The sequence below is a fragment of the Salvelinus namaycush genome, unplaced genomic scaffold (genome assembly GCF_016432855.1).
Source record: "Salvelinus namaycush isolate Seneca unplaced genomic scaffold, SaNama_1.0 Scaffold649, whole genome shotgun sequence".
Taxonomy (NCBI): Eukaryota; Metazoa; Chordata; class Actinopteri; order Salmoniformes; family Salmonidae; genus Salvelinus; species Salvelinus namaycush.
Window position 1 is genome coordinate 25379 of NW_024061363.1, and position 19265 is coordinate 44643.

General features: G+C 39.2%; 16 non-coding genes across 16 annotated transcripts; all 16 read right to left on the reverse strand.

Annotated features, from left to right (window-relative positions):
* Positions 1-83: 83 nt before the first annotated feature.
* trnay-gua lies at positions 84-172 on the reverse strand. Its single transcript is given in 2 exon segments — positions 84-119; positions 136-172. It is a non-coding gene; the product is annotated as a tRNA-Tyr (tRNA).
* Positions 173-1208: 1036 nt separating this feature from the next.
* Positions 1209-1297, reverse strand: trnay-gua. The gene is given in 2 exon segments: positions 1209-1244; positions 1261-1297. It is a non-coding gene; the product is annotated as a tRNA-Tyr (tRNA).
* Positions 1298-2497: 1200 nt separating this feature from the next.
* On the reverse strand, positions 2498-2586 carry trnay-gua. The gene is given in 2 exon segments: positions 2498-2533; positions 2550-2586. It is a non-coding gene; the product is annotated as a tRNA-Tyr (tRNA).
* Positions 2587-3144: 558 nt separating this feature from the next.
* Positions 3145-3235, reverse strand: trnat-ugu. The gene is given in 2 exon segments: positions 3145-3181; positions 3199-3235. It is a non-coding gene; the product is annotated as a tRNA-Thr (tRNA).
* A 2691-nt stretch (positions 3236-5926) lies between these two features.
* Positions 5927-6015, reverse strand: trnay-gua. The gene is given in 2 exon segments: positions 5927-5962; positions 5979-6015. It is a non-coding gene; the product is annotated as a tRNA-Tyr (tRNA).
* A 1200-nt stretch (positions 6016-7215) lies between these two features.
* On the reverse strand, positions 7216-7304 carry trnay-gua. Its single transcript is given in 2 exon segments — positions 7216-7251; positions 7268-7304. It is a non-coding gene; the product is annotated as a tRNA-Tyr (tRNA).
* Positions 7305-9145: 1841 nt separating this feature from the next.
* Positions 9146-9234, reverse strand: trnay-gua. Its single transcript is given in 2 exon segments — positions 9146-9181; positions 9198-9234. It is a non-coding gene; the product is annotated as a tRNA-Tyr (tRNA).
* Positions 9235-9793: 559 nt separating this feature from the next.
* Positions 9794-9882, reverse strand: trnay-gua. Its single transcript is given in 2 exon segments — positions 9794-9829; positions 9846-9882. It is a non-coding gene; the product is annotated as a tRNA-Tyr (tRNA).
* Positions 9883-10439: 557 nt separating this feature from the next.
* On the reverse strand, positions 10440-10528 carry trnay-gua. The gene is given in 2 exon segments: positions 10440-10475; positions 10492-10528. It is a non-coding gene; the product is annotated as a tRNA-Tyr (tRNA).
* Positions 10529-11087: 559 nt separating this feature from the next.
* Positions 11088-11176, reverse strand: trnay-gua. Its single transcript is given in 2 exon segments — positions 11088-11123; positions 11140-11176. It is a non-coding gene; the product is annotated as a tRNA-Tyr (tRNA).
* Positions 11177-11735: 559 nt separating this feature from the next.
* Positions 11736-11824, reverse strand: trnay-gua. The gene is given in 2 exon segments: positions 11736-11771; positions 11788-11824. It is a non-coding gene; the product is annotated as a tRNA-Tyr (tRNA).
* Positions 11825-13022: 1198 nt separating this feature from the next.
* On the reverse strand, positions 13023-13111 carry trnay-gua. The gene is given in 2 exon segments: positions 13023-13058; positions 13075-13111. It is a non-coding gene; the product is annotated as a tRNA-Tyr (tRNA).
* Positions 13112-13670: 559 nt separating this feature from the next.
* On the reverse strand, positions 13671-13759 carry trnay-gua. The gene is given in 2 exon segments: positions 13671-13706; positions 13723-13759. It is a non-coding gene; the product is annotated as a tRNA-Tyr (tRNA).
* A 1198-nt stretch (positions 13760-14957) lies between these two features.
* Positions 14958-15046, reverse strand: trnay-gua. Its single transcript is given in 2 exon segments — positions 14958-14993; positions 15010-15046. It is a non-coding gene; the product is annotated as a tRNA-Tyr (tRNA).
* Positions 15047-16899: 1853 nt separating this feature from the next.
* Positions 16900-16988, reverse strand: trnay-gua. The gene is given in 2 exon segments: positions 16900-16935; positions 16952-16988. It is a non-coding gene; the product is annotated as a tRNA-Tyr (tRNA).
* A 1015-nt stretch (positions 16989-18003) lies between these two features.
* Positions 18004-18075, reverse strand: trnaa-cgc. Its single transcript has one exon. It is a non-coding gene; the product is annotated as a tRNA-Ala (tRNA).
* Positions 18076-19265: the final 1190 nt, after the last annotated feature.

The following is a 19265-nucleotide window of genomic DNA, read 5'->3' on the forward strand; positions in this document are numbered from 1 at the left end:
ACATTTTATTCTCTATAAGGGGATGTGCGAACAACCGGCAAAAATATTTTTGGGGGCGCATTGATGAGGCAGAAAAATATTCCTCCTTCGAGCCAGATTTGAACCAGCGACCTAAGGATATCAGCATTCAGCATTCTACAGTCCACCGCTCTACCAACTGAGCTATCGAAGGGGTTGGAGAAGTAGCTTCTTCCTTGCTGAGCGGCCTTTCAGGTTATGTTGATATAGGACTCGTTTGACTGTGGATATAGATTCTTTTGTACCTGTTTCCTCCAGCATCTTCACAAGGTCCTTTGCTGTTGTTCTGGGATTGATTTGCACTTTTCGCACCAAAGTAATTTCATCTCTAGGAGACAGAACGCGTCTCCTTCCTGAGCTGTATGACGGCTGCGTGGTCCCATGGTGTTTATACTTGCGTACTATTGTTTGTACAGATGAACGTGGTACCTTCCGGCGTTTGGAAATTGCTCCCAAGGATGAACCAGACTTGTGGAGGTCTACAATTTATTTCTGAGGTCTTGGCTGAATTCTTTTGATTTTCCCATGATATCAAGCAAAGAGGCACTGAGTTTGAAAGTAGGCCATGAAATAAATCTACAGGTACACCTCCAATTGACTCAAATGATGTCAATTAGACTATCAGAAGCTTCTAAAGCCATGACATCATTTTCGGGATTTTTCCAAGCTGTTTAAAGGCACAGCCAACTTAGTGTATGTAAACTTCTGACCCACTGGATTTGTGATACAGTGAATTATAAGTGAAATAATCTGTCTGTAAAATTTTTTGGGAAAAATGACTTCTGGGAACTAGGTGTTCTGAATTCTTCTTTAGTATTTTGTGAGTTAACTTGGATTCTTTCTTAATTAGGAAACTGGAAATGCACGTTTTATTCTCTATAGGGGAATGTGCGAACAACAGGCAAATGTATATCTTTTAGGCGCATTTATGAGGTAGGAAAAGAGTCCTCCTCAAGCCGGATTTCAGCATTTAGTGTTCTACGGTCCTTTGCTCTACCAACTGATCTATTGAATGTGGAGAACTTTGGATAAACTTGAATTGTTTTTAATTCTTCTGTATGATTGGATTCGTACACCTAGACTATTATTTAAGGAAACTGGAAATGCACATTGTATTCTCTATAGGGGGATGTGCGGACAAACGGCAAAAATATTTTTGTGGGCGCATTGATGAGGCAGAAAAAAGGTCCTCCTTCGAGGCGGATTTGAACCAGCGACCTAAGGTTTTCATTATTTAGCATTCTACAGTCCTCCGCTCTACCAACTGAGCTATCGAAGGGACATGACGAAATTGTTGGAGCAAAAGGTACATGTTTGAACCGTAGCATTGAGTTAAATCTTTTCTACCAGATGTTGATCAACATTGACCATTCAGCCATGGGAATGATGGGAAATAATCTGTCTGTAAACAATTTTGGGGAAAATTACTTCAGGGAACTAGGTGTTCTGAATTCTTCTTTACTATTTGGTGAGTTAACTTGGATTCTTTCTTAATTAGGAAACTGGAAATGCACGTTTTATTCTCTATTGGGGAATGTGCGAACAACAGGCAAATGTATATCTTTTAGGCGCATTTATGAGGTAGGAAAATGGTCCTCCTCAAGCCGGATTTCAGCATTTAGTGTTCTACGGTCCTTTGCTCTACCAACTGAGCTATCGAATGTGGAGAATTTTGGATAATCTTGAAGTGTTTTTAATTCTTCTGTATGATTGGATTCGTACACCTAGACTATTCTTTAAGGAAACTGGAAATGCACATTTTATTCTCTATAGGGGGAACAACCGGCAAAAATATTTTTGAGGGCGCATTGATGAGGCAGAAAAAGGTTAATCCTTCGGGACAGATTTGAACCAGGGACCTAAGGATTTCAGCATTTAGAATTCTACAGGTCTCCGCTCTACCAACTGAGCTATCGAAGGGACATGATGAAATTATTGGAGCAAAAGGTACATGTTTGAACCGTAGCATTGAGCTAAATCTTTTCTACCAGATGTTGATCAACGTTGACCATTCAGCCATGGGAATCTTGGGAAATAATCTGTCTGTATACAATTTTGGGGAAAATTACTTCAGGGAACCAGGTGTTCTGAATTCTTCTTTAGTATTTTGTGAGTTAACTTGGATTCTTTCTTAATTAGGAAACTGGAAATGCACGTTTTATTCTCTATAGGGGAATGTGCGAACAACAGGCAAATGTATATCTTTTAGGCGCGTTTATGAGGTAGGAAAAGGGTCCTCCTCAAGCCGGATTTCAGCATTTAGTGTTCTACGGTCCTTTGCTCTACCAACTGAGCTATCGAATGTGGAGAATTGCTAATAAACTTGAAGTGTTTTTAATTCTTCTGTATGATTGGATTCGTACACCTAGACTATTATTTAAGGAAACTGGAAATGCACATTTTATTCTCTATAGTGGGATGTGCGAACAACCGGCAAAAATATTTTTGAGGGAGCATTGATGAGGCAGAAAAAGGCTAATCCTTCGAGCCGGATTTGAACCAGCGACCTAAGGATTTCAGCATTTAGCATTCTACAGTCCTCCGCTCTACCAACTGAGCTATCGAAGGCACACTATGAAATTATTGGAGCAAAAGGTACATGTTTGAACCGTAGCATTGAGTTAAATCTTTTCTACCAGATGTTGATCAACGTTGACCATTCAGCCATGGGAATGATGGGAAATAATCTGTCTGTAAACAATTTTGGGGAAAATTACTTCAGGGAACTAGGTGTTCTGAATTCTTCTTTACTATTTTGTGAGTTAACTTGGATTCTTTCTTAATTAGGAAACTGGAAATGCACGTTATATTCTCTATTGGGGAATGTGCGAACAACAGGCAAATGTATATCTTTTAGGCGCATTTATGAGGTAGGAAAAGGGTCCTCCTCAAGCTGGACTTCAGCATTTAGTGTTCTACGGTCCTTTGCTCTACCAACTGAGCTATCGAATGTGGAGAATTTTGGATAATCTTGAAGTGTTTTTAATTCTTCTGTATGATTGGATTCGTACACCTAGACTATTCTTTAAGGAAACTGGAAATGCACATTTTATTCTCTATAGGGGATGTGCGAACAACCGGCAAAAATATTTTTGAGGGCGCATTGATGAGGCAGAAAAAGGTTAATCCTTCGGAGCAGGATTTGAACCAGGGACCTAAGGATTTCAGCATTTAGAATTCTACAGGTCCTCCGCTCTACCAACTGAGCTATCGAAGGGACACTGATGAAATTATTGGAGCAAAAGGTACATGTTTGAACCGTAGCATTGAGCTAAATCTTTTCTACCAGATGTTGATCAACGTTGACCATTCAGCCATGGGAATGCTGGGAAATAATCTGTCTGTATAACAATTTTGGGGAAAATTACTTCAGGGAACCTAGGTGTTCTGAATTCTTCTTTAGTATTTTTGTGAGTTAACTTGGATTCTTTCTTAATTAGGAAACTGGAAATGCACGTTTATATTCTCTATAGGGGAATGTGCGAACAACAGGCAAATGTATATCTTTTAGGCGCATTTATGAGGTAGGAAAAGGGTCCTCCTCAAGCTGGACTTCAGCATTTAGTGTTCTACGGTCCTTTGCTCTACCAACTGAGCTATCGAATGTGGAGAATTTTGGATAAACTTGAATTGTTTTTAATTATTCTGTTTGATTGGATTCGTACGCCTAGACTATTCTTTAAGGAAACTGGAAATGCACATTTTATTCTCTATAGGGGGATGTGCGAACAACCGGCAAAAATATTTTTGGGGGCGCATTGATGAGGCAGAAAAATATTCCTCATTCGAGCCAGATTTGAACCAGCGACCTAAGGATATCAGCATTCAGCATTCTACAGTCCACCGCTCTACCAACTGAGCTATCGAAGGGGTTGGAGAAGTAGCTTCTTCCTTGCTGAGCGGCCTTTCAGGTTATGTTGATATAGGACTCGTTTGACTGTGGATATAGATTCTTTTGTACCTGTTTCCTCCAGCATCTTCACAAGGTCCTTTGCTGTTGTTCTGGGATTGATTTGCACTTTTCGCACCAAAGTAATTTCATCTCTAGGAGACAGAACGCGTCTCCTTCCTGAGCTGTATGACGGCTGCGTGGTCCCATGGTGTTTATACTTGCGTACTATTGTTTGTACAGATGAACGTGGTACCTTCCGGCGTTTGGAAATTGCTCCCAAGGATGAACCAGACTTGTGGAGGTCTACAATTTATTTCTGAGGTCTTGGCTGAATTCTTTTGATTTTCCCATGATATCAAGCAAAGAGGCACTGAGTTTGAAAGTAGGCCATGAAATAAATCTACAGGTACACCTCCAATTGACTCAAATGATGTCAATTAGACTATCAGAAGCTTCTAAAGCCATGACATCATTTTCGGGATTTTTCCAAACTGTTTAAAGGCACAGCCAACTTAGTGTATGTAAACTTCTGACCCACTGGATTTGTGATACAGTGAATTATAAGTGAAATAATCTGTCTGTAAAATTTTTTGGGAAAAATGACTTCTGGGAACTAGGTGTTCTGAATTCTTCTTTAGTATTTTGTGAGTTAACTTGGATTCTTTCTTAATTAGATGGATGAAAACTATCTCCGTGTCGAATTTTGTTTGATACATGTGACCATATCATCGTAATGTATGTTTTTTCAATATAGTTTAATCAGATTATTTGAATTTTTTTGGGAGTTTTGCGGTGTTCCGTTGTCACAATTTATTTACATTTGAGAGATCTGTGCCACTCGACCGGTACCTGTGCTAAATGGAGTGGGAAAGGAAGATTTCTGAACGGAACCAACGACTCATCTTGACAAAGGACACTTTGATCAACATTCTGATGAAAGATCAGCCATAGTAAGACCCAATTTACGATGTTATATCATATCTGTTGTGCATGTGAACTGACCGTGGGCGCCTAGCCGAATCTGCCTTGTATAGCTATGCTAATTTAGCGCTACATTTTGTTTTCGTTATAAAACATTTAATAAATCTGAAATATTGTTTGGATTCACCAGATGTTGGGCTTTCAATATCTGTACGCTGTGTATTTTTCTGAAATGTTTTAAGATGAGTAATTCGTTATATGACGTTGGTCTCTGTAATTGTTCTGGCTGGGTCAGCACTATTTCAGATTGCAGCTGCAATGTAGAACTGTGATTTATACCTGAAAAATGCACATTTTTCCCCCAAAAAACTATGCTATACCATAAATATGTTATCAGACTGTCATATTATGAAGTTGTTTCTTGGTTAGTGGCTATATATATTTTTATCTAGTCGAATTAGTGATAGCTACTGACGCAGGAAAAAGCTGTTGGGAGTAAAAAAATCGTGTCCTTTGCTAACGTGGTTAGCTAATAGATTTACATATTGTGTCTTCCCTGTAAAACATTTTAAAAATCTGAAATGGTGGCTTTATTCACAAGATCTGTATCTTTCATTAGGTGGCTTGGACTTGTGATTTAATGATATTTAGATGCTACTATTTAATTGTGACGCTATGCTAGCGATGCTAATCAGTGTGGGGGGGGTGGGGGGTGATCCCGGATCCGGGGTTGAGGCTCGTTAGAGGTTAATTAGGAAACTGGAAATGCACGTTTTATTCTCTATAGGGGAATGTGCGAACAACAGGCAAATGTATATCTTTTAGGCGCATTTATGAGGTAGGAAAAGAGTCCTCCTCAAGCCGGATTTCAGCATTTAGTGTTCTACGGTCCTTTGCTCTACCAACTGATCTATTGAATGTGGAGAACTTTGGATAAACTTGAATTGTTTTTAATTCTTCTGTATGATTGGATTCGTACACCTAGACTATTATTTAAGGAAACTGGAAATGCACATTGTATTCTCTATAGGGGGATGTGCGGACAAACGGCAAAAATATTTTTGTGGGCGCATTGATGAGGCAGAAAAAAGGTCCTCCTTCGAGGCGGATTTGAACCAGCGACCTAAGGTTTTCATTATTTAGCATTCTACAGTCCTCCGCTCTACCAACTGAGCTATCGAAGGGACATGAAGAAATTTTTGGAGCAAAAGGTACATGTTTGAACCGTAGCATTGAGTTAAATCTTTTCTACCAGATGTTGATCAACATTGACCATTCAGCCATGGGAATGATGGGAAATAATCTGTCTGTAAACAATTTTGGGGAAAATTACTTCAGGGAACTAGGTGTTCTGAATTCTTCTTTACTATTTGGTGAGTTAACTTGGATTCTTTCTTAATTAGGAAACTGGAAATGCACGTTTTATTCTCTATTGGGGAATGTGCGAACAAAAGGCAAATGTATATCTTTTAGGCGCATTTATGAGGTAGGAAAATGGTCCTCCTCAAGCCGGATTTCAGCATTTAGTGTTCTACGGTCCTTTGCTCTACCAACTGAGCTATCGAATGTGGAGAATTTTGGATAATCTTGAAGTGTTTTTAATTCTTCTGTATGATTGGATTCGTACACCTAGACTATTCTTTAAGGAAACTGGAAATGCACATTTTATTCTCTATAGGGGGAACAACCGGCAAAAATATTTTTGAGGGCGCATTGATGAGGCAGAAAAAGGTTAATCCTTCGGGACAGATTTGAACCAGCGACCTAAGGATTTCAGCATTTAGAATTCTACAGTCCTCCGCTCTACCAACTGAGCTATCGAAGGGACATGTTGAAATTATTGGAGCAAAAGGTACATGTTTGAACCGTAGCATTGAGCTAAATCTTTTCTACCAGATGTTGATCAACGTTGACCATTCAGCCATGGGAATCTTGGGAAATAATCTGTCTGTATACAATTTTGGGGAAAATTACTTCAGGGAACCAGGTGTTCTGAATTCTTCTTTAGTATTTTGTGAGTTAACTTGGATTCTTTCTTAATTAGGAAACTGGAAATGCACGTTTTATTCTCTATAGGGGAATGTGCGAACAACAGGCAAATGTATATCTTTTAGGCGCGTTTATGAGGTAGGAAAACGGTCCTCCTCAAGCCGGATTTCAGCATTTAGTGTTCTACGGTCCTTTGCTCTACCAACTGATCTATTGAATGTGGAGAACTTTGGATAAACTTGAATTGTTTTTAATTCTTCTGTATGATTGGATTCGTACACCTAGACTATTATTTAAGGAAACTGGAAATGCACATTGTATTCTCTATAGGGGGATGTGCGGACAAACGGCAAAAATATTTTTGTGGGCGCATTGATGAGGCAGAAAAAAGGTCCTCCTTCGAGGCGGATTTGAACCAGCGACCTAAGGTTTTCATTATTTTGCATTCTACAGTCCTCCGCTCTACCAACTGAGCTATCGAAGGGACATGACGAAATTGTTGGAGCAAAAGGTACATGTTTGAACCGTAGCATTGAGTTAAATCTTTTCTACCAGATGTTGATCAACATTGACCATTCAGCCATGGGAATGATGGGAAATAATCTGTCTGTAAACAATTTTGGGGAAAATTACTTCAGGGAACTAGGTGTTCTGAATTCTTCTTTACTATTTGGTGAGTTAACTTGGATTCTTTCTTAATTAGGAAACTGGAAATGCACGTTTTATTCTCTATTGGGGAATGTGCGAACAACAGGCAAATGTATATCTTTTAGGCGCATTTATGAGGTAGGAAAATGGTCCTCCTCAAGCCGGATTTCAGCATTTAGTGTTCTACGGTCCTTTTCTCTACCAACTGAGCTATCGAATGTGGAGAATTTTGGATAATCTTGAAGTGTTTTTAATTCTTCTGTATGATTGGATTCGTACACCTAGACTATTCTTTAAGGAAACTGGAAATGCACATTTTATTCTCTATAGGGGGAACAACCGGCAAAAATATTTTTGAGGGCGCATTGATGAGGCAGAAAAAGGTTAATCCTTCGGGACAGATTTGAACCAGCGACCTAAGGATTTCAGCATTTAGAATTCTACAGTCCTCCGCTCTACCAACTGAGCTATCGAAGGGACATGATGAAATTATTGGAGCAAAAGGTACATGTTTGAACCGTAGCATTGAGCTAAATCTTTTCTACCAGATGTTGATCAACGTTGACCATTCAGCCATGGGAATCTTGGGAAATAATCTGTCTGTATACAATTTTGGGGAAAATTACTTCAGGGAACCAGGTGTTCTGAATTCTTCTTTAGTATTTTGTGAGTTAACTTGGATTCTTTCTTAATTAGGAAACTGGAAATGCACGTTTTATTCTCTATTGGGGAATGTGCGAACAACAGGCAAATGTATATCTTTTAGGCGCATTTATGAGGTAGGAAAATGGTCCTCCTCAAGCCGGATTTCAGCATTTAGTGTTCTACGGTCCTTTGCTCTACCAACTGAGCTATCGAATGTGGAGAATTTTGGATAATCTTGAAGTGTTTTTAATTCTTCTGTATGATTGGATTCGTACACCTAGACTATTCTTTAAGGAAACTGGAAATGCACATTTTATTCTCTATAGGGGGAACAACCGGCAAAAATATTTTTGAGGGCGCATTGATGAGGCAGAAAAAGGTTAATCCTTCGGGACAGATTTGAACCAGCGACCTAAGGATTTCAGCATTTAGAATTCTACAGTCCTCCGCTCTACCAACTGAGCTATCGAAGGGACATGATGAAATTATTGGAGCAAAAGGTACATGTTTGAACCGTAGCATTGAGCTAAATCTTTTCTACCAGATGTTGATCAACGTTGACCATTCAGCCATGGGAATCTTGGGAAATAATCTGTCTGTATACAATTTTGGGGAAAATTACTTCAGGGAACCAGGTGTTCTGAATTCTTCTTTAGTATTTTGTGAGTTAACTTGGATTCTTTCTTAATTAGGAAACTGGAAATGCACGTTTTATTCTCTATAGGGGAATGTGCGAACAACAGGCAAATGTATATCTTTTAGGCGCGTTTATGAGGTAGGAAAAGGGTCCTCCTCAAGCCGGATTTCAGCATTTAGTGTTCTACGGTCCTTTGCTCTACCAACTGAGCTATCGAATGTGGAGAATTGCTAATAAACTTGAAGTGTTTTTAATTCTTCTGTATGATTGGATTCGTACACCTAGACTATTATTTAAGGAAACTGGAAATGCACATTTTATTCTCTATAGGGGGATGTGCGAACAACCGGCAAAAATATTTTTGTGGGCGCATTGATGAGGCAGAAAAAGGTTAATCCTTCGAGCCGGATTTGAACCAGCGACCTAAGGATTTCTGCATTTAGGATTCTACAGTCCTCCCCTCTACCAACTGAGCTATCGAAGTCACATGATGAAATTATTGGAGCAAAAGGTACATGTTTGAACTGTAGCATTGAGTTAAATCTTTTCTACCAGATGTTGATAAACGTTGACCATTCAGCCATGGGAATGATGGGAAATAATCTGTCTGTAAACAATTTTGGGGAAAATTACTTCAGGGAACCAGGTGTTCTGAATTCTTCTTTAGTATTTTGTGAGTTAACTTGGATTCTTTCTTAATTAGGAAACTGGAAATGCACGTTTTATTCTCTATAGGGGAATGTGCGAACAACAGGCAAATGTATATCTTTTAGGCGCGTTTATGAGGTAGGAAAAGGGTCCTCCTCAAGCCGGATTTCAGCATTTAGTGTTCTACGGTCCTTTGCTCTATCAACTGAGCTATCGAATGTGGAGAATTGCCGATAAACTTGAAGTGTTTTTAATTCTTCTGTATGATTGGATTCGTACACCTAGACTATTCTTTAAGGAAACTGGAAATGCACATTTTATTCTCTATAGGGGGATGTGCGAACAACCGGCAAAAATATTTTTGAGGGCGCATTGATGAGGCAGAAAAAGGTTAACCCTTCGAGCCGAATTTGAACCAGCGACATAAGGATTTCAGGATTTGGCATTCTACAGTCCTCCACTCTACCAACTGAGCTATCGAAGGCACATGTTGAAATTATTGGAGCAAAAGGTACATGTTTGAACCGTAGCATTGAGTTAAATCTTTTTTACCAGATGTTGATCAACGTTGACCATTCAGCCATGGGAATGATGGGAAATAATCTGTCTGTAAAATTTTGGGGAAAATTACTTCAGGGAACTAGGTGTTCTGAATTCTTCTTTACTATTTGGTGAGTTAACTTGGATTCTTTCTTAATTAGGAAACTGGAAATGCACGTTTTATTCTCTATAGGGGAATGTGCGAACAACAGGCAAATGTATATCTTTTAGGCGCATTTATGAGGTAGGAAAATGGTCCTCCTCAAGCCGGATTTCAGCATTTAGTGTTCTACGGTCCTTTGCTCTATCAACTGAGCTATCGAATGTGGAGAATTGCCGATAAACTTGAAGTGTTTTTAATTCTTCTGTATGATTGGATTCGTACACCTAGACTATTATTTAAGGAAACTGGAAATGCACATTTTATTCTCTATAGGGGGATGTGCGAACAACCGGCAAAAATATTTTTGTGGGCGCATTGATGAGGCAGAAAAAGGTTAATCCTTCGAGCCGGATTTGAACCAGCGACCTAAGGATTTCTGCATTTAGGATTCTACAGTCCTCCCCTCTACCAACTGAGCTATCGAAGTGACATGATGAAATTATTGGAGCAAAAGGTACATGTTTGAACTGTAGCATTGAGTTAAATCTTTTCTACCAGATGTTGATAAACGTTGACCATTCAGCCATGGGAATGATGGGAAATAATCTGTCTGTAAACAATTTTGGGGAAAATTACTTCAGGGAACCAGGTGTTCTGAATTCTTCTTTAGTATTTTGTGAGTTAACTTGGATTCTTACTTAATTAGGAAACTGGAAATGCACGTTTTATTCTCTATAGGGGAATGTGCGAACAACAGGCAAATGTATATCTTTTAGGCGCGTTTATGAGGTAGGAAAAGGGTCCTCCTCAAGCCGGATTTCAGCATTTAGTGTTCTACGGTCCTTTGCTCTATCAACTGAGCTATCGAATGTGGAGAATTGCTAATAAACTTGAAGTGTTTTTAATTCTTCTGTATGATTGGATTCGTACACCTAGACTATTATTTAAGGAAACTGGAAATGCACATTTTATTCTCTATAGGGGGATGTGCGAACAACCGGCAAAAATATTTTTGTGGGCGCATTGATGAGGCAGAAAAAGGTTAATCCTTCGAGCCGGATTTGAACCAGCGACCTAAGGATTTCAGCATTTAGGATTCTACAGTCCTCCCCTCTACCAACTGAGCTATCGAAGTGACATGATGAAATTATTGGAGCAAAAGGTACATGTTTGAACTGTAGCATTGAGTTAAATCTTTTCTACCAGATGTTGATCAACGTTGACCATTCAGCCATGGGAATGATGGGAAATAATCTGTCTGTAAACAATTTTGGGGAAAATTACTTCAGGGAACTAGGTGTTCTGAATTCTTCTTTACTATTTGGTGAGTTAACTTGGATTCTTACTTAATTAGGAAACTGGAAATGCACGTTTTATTCTCTATAGGGGAATGTGCGAACAACAGGCAAATGTATATCTTTTAGGCGCATTTATGAGGTAGGAAAATGGTCCTCCTCAAGCCGGATTTCAGCATTTAGTGTTCTACGGTCCTTTGCTCTACCAACTGAGCTATCGAATGTGGAGAATTGCCGATAAACTTGAAGTGTTTTTAATTCTTCTGTATGATTGGATTCGTACACCTAGACTATTCTTTAAGGAAACTGGAAATGCACATTTTATTCTCTATAAGGGGATGTGCGAACAACCGGCAAAAATATTTTTGAGGGCGCATTGATGAGGCAGAAAAAGGTTAATCCTTCGAGCCGGATTTGAACCAGCGACATAAGGATTTCAGGATTTGGCATTCTACAGTCCTCCACTCTACCAACTGAGCTATCGAAGGCACATGTTGAAATTATTGGAGCAAAAGGTACATGTTTGAACCGTAGCATTGAGTTAAATCTTTTTTACCAGATGTTGATCAACGTTGACCATTCAGCCATGGGAATGATGGGAAATAATCTGTCTGTAAAATTTTGGGGAAAATTACTTCAGGGAACTAGGTGTTCTGAATTCTTCTTTACTATTTGGTGAGTTAACTTGGATTCTTTCTTAATTAGGAAACTGGAAATGCACGTTTTATTCTCTATTGGGGAATGTGCGAACAACAGGCAAATGTATATCTTTTAGGCGCATTTATGAGGTAGGAAAATGGTCCTCCTCAAGCCGGATTTCAGCATTTAGTGTTCTACGGTCCTTTGCTCTACCAACTGAGCTATCGAATGTGGAGAATTTTGGATAATCTTGAAGTGTTTTTAATTCTTCTGTATGATTGGATTCGTACACCTAGACTATTCTTTAAGGAAACTGGAAATGCACATTTTATTCTCTATAGGGGGAACAACCGGCAAAAATATTTTTGAGGGCGCATTGATGAGGCAGAAAAAGGTTAATCCTTCGGGACAGATTTGAACCAGCGACCTAAGGATTTCAGCATTTAGAATTCTACAGTCCTCCGCTCTACCAACTGAGCTATCGAAGGGACATGATGAACTTATTGGAGCAAAAGGTACATGTTTGAACCGTAGCATTGAGCTAAATCTTTTCTACCAGATGTTGATCAACGTTGACCATTCAGCCATGGGAATCTTGGGAAATAATCTGTCTGTATACAATTTTGGGGAAAATTACTTCAGGGAACCAGGTGTTCTGAATTCTTCTTTAGTATTTTGTGAGTTAACTTGGATTCTTTCTTAATTAGGAAACTGGAAATGCACGTTTTATTCTCTATAGGGGAATGTGCGAACAACAGGCAAATGTATATCTTTTAGGCGCGTTTATGAGGTAGGAAAAGGGTCCTCCTCAAGCCGGATTTCAGCATTTAGTGTTCTACGGTCCTTTGCTCTATCAACTGAGCTATCGAATGTGGAGAATTGCTAATAAACTTGAAGTGTTTTTAATTCTTCTGTATGATTGGATTCGTACACCTAGACTATTATTTAAGGAAACTGGAAATGCACATTTTATTCTCTATAGGGGGATGTGCGAACAACCGGCAAAAATATTTTTGTGGGCGCATTGATGAGGCAGAAAAAGGTTAATCCTTCGAGCCGGATTTGAACCAGCGACCCAAGGATTTCTGCATTTAGGATTCTACAGTCCTCCCCTCTACCAACTGAGCTATCGAAGTGACATGATGAAATTATTGGAGCAAAAGGTACATGTTTGAACTGTAGCATTGAGTTAAATCTTTTCTACCAGATGTTGATAAACGTTGACCATTCAGCCATGGGAATGATGGGAAATAATCTGTCTGTAAACAATTTTGGGGAAAATTACTTCAGGGAACTAGGTGTTCTGAATTCTTCTTTACTATTTGGTGAGTTAACTTGGATTCTTTCTTAATTAGGAAACTGGAAATGCACGTTTTATTCTCTATTGGGGAATGTGCGAACAACAGGCAAATGTATATCTTTTAGGCGCATTTATGAGGTAGGAAAATGGTCCTCCTCAAGCCGGATTTCAGCATTTAGTGTTCTACGGTCCTTTGCTCTACCAACTGAGCTATCGAATGTGGAGAATTGCCGATAAACTTGAAGTGTTTTTAATTCTTCTGTATGATTGGATTCGTACACCTAGACTATTCTTTAAGGAAACTGGAAATGCACATTTTATTCTCTATAAGGGGATGTGCGAACAACCGGCAAAAATATTTTTGAGGGCGCATTGATGAGGCAGAAAAAGGTTAATCCTTCGAGCCGGATTTGAACCAGCGACATAAGGATTTCAGGATTTGGCATTCTACAGTCCTCCACTCTACCAACTGAGCTATCGAAGGCACATGTTGAAATTATTGGAGCAAAAGGTACATGTTTGAACCGTAGCATTGAGTTAAATCGTTTTTACCAGATGTTGATCAACGTTGACCATTCAGCCATGGGAATGATGGGAAATAATCTGTCTGTAAAATTTTGGGGAAAATTACTTCAGGGAACTAGGTGTTCTGAATTCTTCTTTACTATTTGGTGAGTTAACTTGGATTCTTTCTTAATTAGGAAACTGGAAATGCACGTTTTATTCTCTATTGGGGAATGTGCGAACAACAGGCAAATGTATATCTTTTAGGCGCATTTATGAGGTAGGAAAATGGTCCTCCTCAAGCCGGATTTCAGCATTTAGTGTTCTACGGTCCTTTGCTCTACCAACTGAGCTATCGAATGTGGAGAATTTTGGATAATCTTGAAGTGTTTTTAATTCTTCTGTATGATTGGATTCGTACACCTAGACTATTCTTTAAGGAAACTGGAAATGCACATTTTATTCTCTATAGGGGGAACAACCGGCAAAAATATTTTTGAGGGAGCATTGATGAGGCAGAAAAAGGTTAATCCTTCGGGACAGATTTGAACCAGCGACCTAAGTATTTCAGCATTTAGAATTCTACAGTCCTCCGCTCTACCAACTGAGCTATCGAAGGGACATGATGAAATTATTGGAGCAAAAGGTACATGTTTGAACCGTAGCATTGAGCTAAATCTTTTCTACCAGATGTTGATCAACGTTGACCATTCAGCCATGGGAATCTTGGGAAATAATCTGTCTGTATACAATTTTGGGGAAAATTACTTCAGGGAACCAGGTGTTCTGAATTCTTCTTTAGTATTTTGTGAGTTAACTTGGATTCTTTCTTAATTAGGAAACTGGAAATGCACGTTTTATTCTCTATAGGGGAATGTGCGAACAACAGGCAAATGTATATCTTTTAGGCGCGTTTATGAGGTAGGAAAAGGGTCCTCCTCAAGCCGGATTTCAGCATTTAGTGTTCTACGGTCCTTTGCTCTATCAACTGAGCTATCGAATGTGGAGAATTGCTAATAAACTTGAAGTGTTTTTAATTCTTCTGTATGATTGGATTCGTACACCTAGACTATTCTTTAAGGAAACTGGAAATGCACATTTTATTCTCTATAAGGGGATGTGCGAACAACCGGCAAAAATATTTTTGAGGGCGCATTGATGAGGCAGAAAAAGGTTAATCCTTCAAGCCGGATTTGAACCAGCGACATAAGGATTTCAGGATTTGGCATTCTACAGTCCTCCACGCTACCAACTGAGCTATCGAAGGCACATGTTGAAATTATTGGAGCAAAAGGTACATGTTTGAACCGTAGCATTGAGTTAAATCTTTTTTACCAGATGTTGATCAACGTTGACCATTCAGCCATGGGAATGATGGGAAATAATCTGTCTGTAAAATTTTGGGGAAAATTACTTCAGGGAACTAGGTGTTCTGAATTCTTCTTTACTATTTGGTGAGTTAACTTGGATTCTTTCTTAATTAGGAAACTGGAAATGCACGTTTTATTCTCTATTGGGGAATGTGCGAACAACAGGCAAATGTATATCTTTTAGGCGCATTTATGAGGTAGGAAAATGGTCCTCCTCAAGCCGGATTTCAGCATTTAGTGTTCTACGGTCCTTTGCTCTACCAACTGAGCTATCGAATGTGGAGAATTGCTGATAAACTTGAAGTGTTTTTAATTCTTCTGTATGATTGGATTCGTACACCTAGACTATTCTTTAAGGAAACTGGAAATGCACATTTTATTCTCTATAAGGGGATGTGCGAACAACCGGCAAAAATATTTTTGTGGGCGCATTGATGAGGCAGAAAAAGGTTAATCGTTTGAGCCGGATTTGAACCAGCGACTTAAGGATTTCAGCATTTAGGATTCTACAGTCCTCCCCTCTACCAACTGAGCTATCGAATTGACATGATGAAATTATTGTAGCAAAAGGTACATGTTTGAACCGTAGCATTGAGTTAAATCTTTTCTACCAGATGTTGATCAACGTTGACCATTCAGCCATGGGAATGATGGGAAATAATCTGTCTGTAAACAATTTTGGGGAAAATTACTTCAGGGAACTAGGTGTTCTGAATTCTTCTTTACTATTTGGTGAGTTAACTTGGATTCTTACTTAATTAGGAAACTGGAAATGCACGTTTTATTCTCTATAGGGGAATGTGCGAACAACAGGCAAATGTATATCTTTTAGGCGCATTTATGAGGTAGGAAAATGGTCCTCCTCAAGCCGGATTTCAGCATTTAGTGTTCTACGGTCCTTTGCTCTACCAACTGAGCTATCGAATGTGGAGAATTGCCGATAAACTTGAAGTGTTTTTAATTCTTCTGTATGATTGGATTCGTACACCTAGACTATTCTTTAAGGAAACTGGAAATGCACATTTTATTCTCTATAAGGGGATGTGCGAACAACCGGCAAAAATATTTTTGAGGGCGCATTGATGAGGCAGAAAAAGGTTAATCGTTCGAGCCGGATTTGAACCAGCGACTTAAGGATTTCAGCATTTAGGATTCTACAGTCCTCCCCTCTACCAACTGAGCTATCGAAGTGACATGATGCAATTATTGTAGCAAAAGGTACATGTTTGAACCGTAGCATTGAGTTAAATCTTTTCTACCAGATGTTGATCAACGTTGACCATTCAGCCATGGGAATGATGGGAAATAATCTGTCTGTAAACAATTTTGGGGAAAATTACTTCAGGGAACTAGGTGTTCTGAATTCTTCTTTACTATTTGGTGAGTTAACTTGGATTCTTACTTAATTAGGAAACTGGAAATGCACGTTTTATTCTCTATAGGGGAATGTGCGAACAACAGGCAAATGTATATCTTTTAGGCGCATTTATGAGGTAGGAAAATGGTCCTCCTCAAGCCGGATTTCAGCATTTAGTGTTCTACGGTCCTTTGCTCTACCAACTGAGCTATCGAATGTGGAGAATTGACGATAAACTTGAAGTGTTTTTAATTCTTCTGTATGATTGGATTCGTACACCTAGACTATTCTTTAAGGAAACTGGAAATGCACATTTTATTCTCTATAAGGGGATGTGCGAACAACCGGCAAAAATATTTTTGAGGGCGCATTGATGAGGCAGAAAAAGGTTAATCCTTCGAGCCGGATTTGAACCAGCGACATAAGGATTTCAGGATTTGGCATTCTACAGTCCTCCACTCTACCAACTGAGCTATCGAAGGCACATGTTGAAATTATTGGAGCAAAAGGTACATGTTTGAACCGTAGCATTGAGTTAAATCTTTTTTACCAGATGTTGATCAACGTTGACCATTCAGCCATGGGAATGATGGGAAATAATCTGTCTGTAAAATTTTGGGGGAAAAATGACTTCAGGGAACTAGGTGTTCTGAATTCTTCTTTACTATTTGGTGAGGTAACTTGGATTCTTTCTTAATTAGGAAACTGGAAATGCACGTTTTATTCTCTATAGGGGAATGTGCGAACAACAGGCAAATGTATATCTTTTAGGCGCGTTTATGAGGTAGGAAAAGGGTCCTCCTCAAGCCGGATTTCAGCATTTAGTGTTCTACGGTCCTTTGCTCTACCAACTGAGCAATCGAATGTGGAGAATTGCTAATAAACTTGAAGTGTTTTTAATTCTTCTGTATGATTGGATTCGTACACCTAGACTATTCTTTAACTTCTTATGGCTGCAGCCCGAGGCCGCCCACAATATGACAACAGCCAGCTCAAGTGCAGGGCGAGAAATTCAAAAGATATTTTTTTTAAATATTTAACTTTCACACATTAACAAGTCCAATACAGCAAATGAAAGGTACACATCTTGTGAATCCAGCCAACATGTCCGAATTTTAAAATGTTTTACAGCGAAAACAGCACGTATATTTATGTTAGCTCACCACCAAATACAAAAAAGGACAGACATTTTTCACAGCACAGGTAGCATGCACAAAGCCAACCTAACTAACCAAGAACCAACCAAACTAACCAACAAACAACTTCATCAGATGACAGTCTTATAACATTTAAGGATAGGTATCGAACACATGAACTTCAGTTTTTGAAAATGATGCCATAAAAGTTGGCAAACATGCCACTTCTGTTCTATAAATGTACGACCAGGGATAGAACGCATATTCTTCAGATTACAACACCAAATTATTTAGCACATCTCTGTTTCCTGCTTAGAACTTCAACATTCTGTAGGAGTTGTGTCAATGCAACAATTTAAAATGGAGAAGCTGGGGATTGAACCCAGGACCTCATACATGCGAAGCATGCGCTCTACCACTGAGCTACATCCCCTTTCTGTTGAGTTTCTATGGCGTGAGGAGGTAAGGCAATAAATAGGCCATAGTAGTGTGAGGTTTTTGTAAGGTTTTTTGACATGCTTAACTAACTATAAGCTAGTAGGGCTTCTTATGCATTAAAGTTTGAATTGCTGACTCTTGTGAACCTGCATTTTCCATTAGTCTCTACTCTTACCAGTGCTCTGTCTAACCATGAGGCCACAGCCTGAAATGTGTGTGTGTATGAAATATGTGTGTGTATGCAACAAAGTATCAGTAGTGTGGGCGCTGTACTGTGTGGCCGAGACTGTGCTAATCTTAGAGAGACACAGGAGAGGGGTGAATAAGGAGACTGCTGACCAGACAATAACAGATAAACTATACACACGAAAAACATATGTGAGGTTCTGAGTTATGCACTATAACCCAATACTATAACAAACGTGATTAGCAACTGTATTATATGTGATTGAATACTATAACAAACGTGATTGGATATTGACAACCTGTTGGCCTGGGCGCCTGGATGTCTGTGTATGTGTGCTGGAAGTAACAGTTAGCTCAGATAAGAAGCTGGGAAGCTGTAGTTAGCCTTGAGCGAGAACAGTGGACAATGTATACAGGTGCAGATATCTCAGACAATGTTATGAGACTGTCTGACCCCAGTCTCTGGGGTGAGGGAGCATAATCTACACAGCAACAGCAAAAGGACACCAGAAAGCGCAAAGAAGCTGGGACCAGCTTATGTGCCAACATCAACGATAGGCTGGGTGAGTCTAAACCACGCCCAGTCTCTACTCTGACAGGCCGGCTCGGAAGCGGGAACTATCTCTGTCACGAGTATAATATACTATCTTTGTCAGAAACAAATCAGTTCCTTGTTCCACCCTGCGGGGTGGTGCAGTGAACCCGTATATACGAAAAATGTATTTGCCATTTATTAACTTTTGAATTAAACAATTATTTTAACCAAGTTCAGGTGTGGTATTGTTCCTATCTCAGTTGAACTTTCGCAACCCTAACAGTAGCGAAGTAATTACAATTTAGCAAATTAACACTGGAGTGATAGATGAGCAGATGATGATGTGCAAGTAGAAATACTGGTGTGCAAAAGAGCAGAAAGTAAATAAAAACAATATGGGGATGAGGTAGGTAGATTGGGTGGGCTATTTACAGATGGGCTATGTAACAGCTGCAGCAATCGGT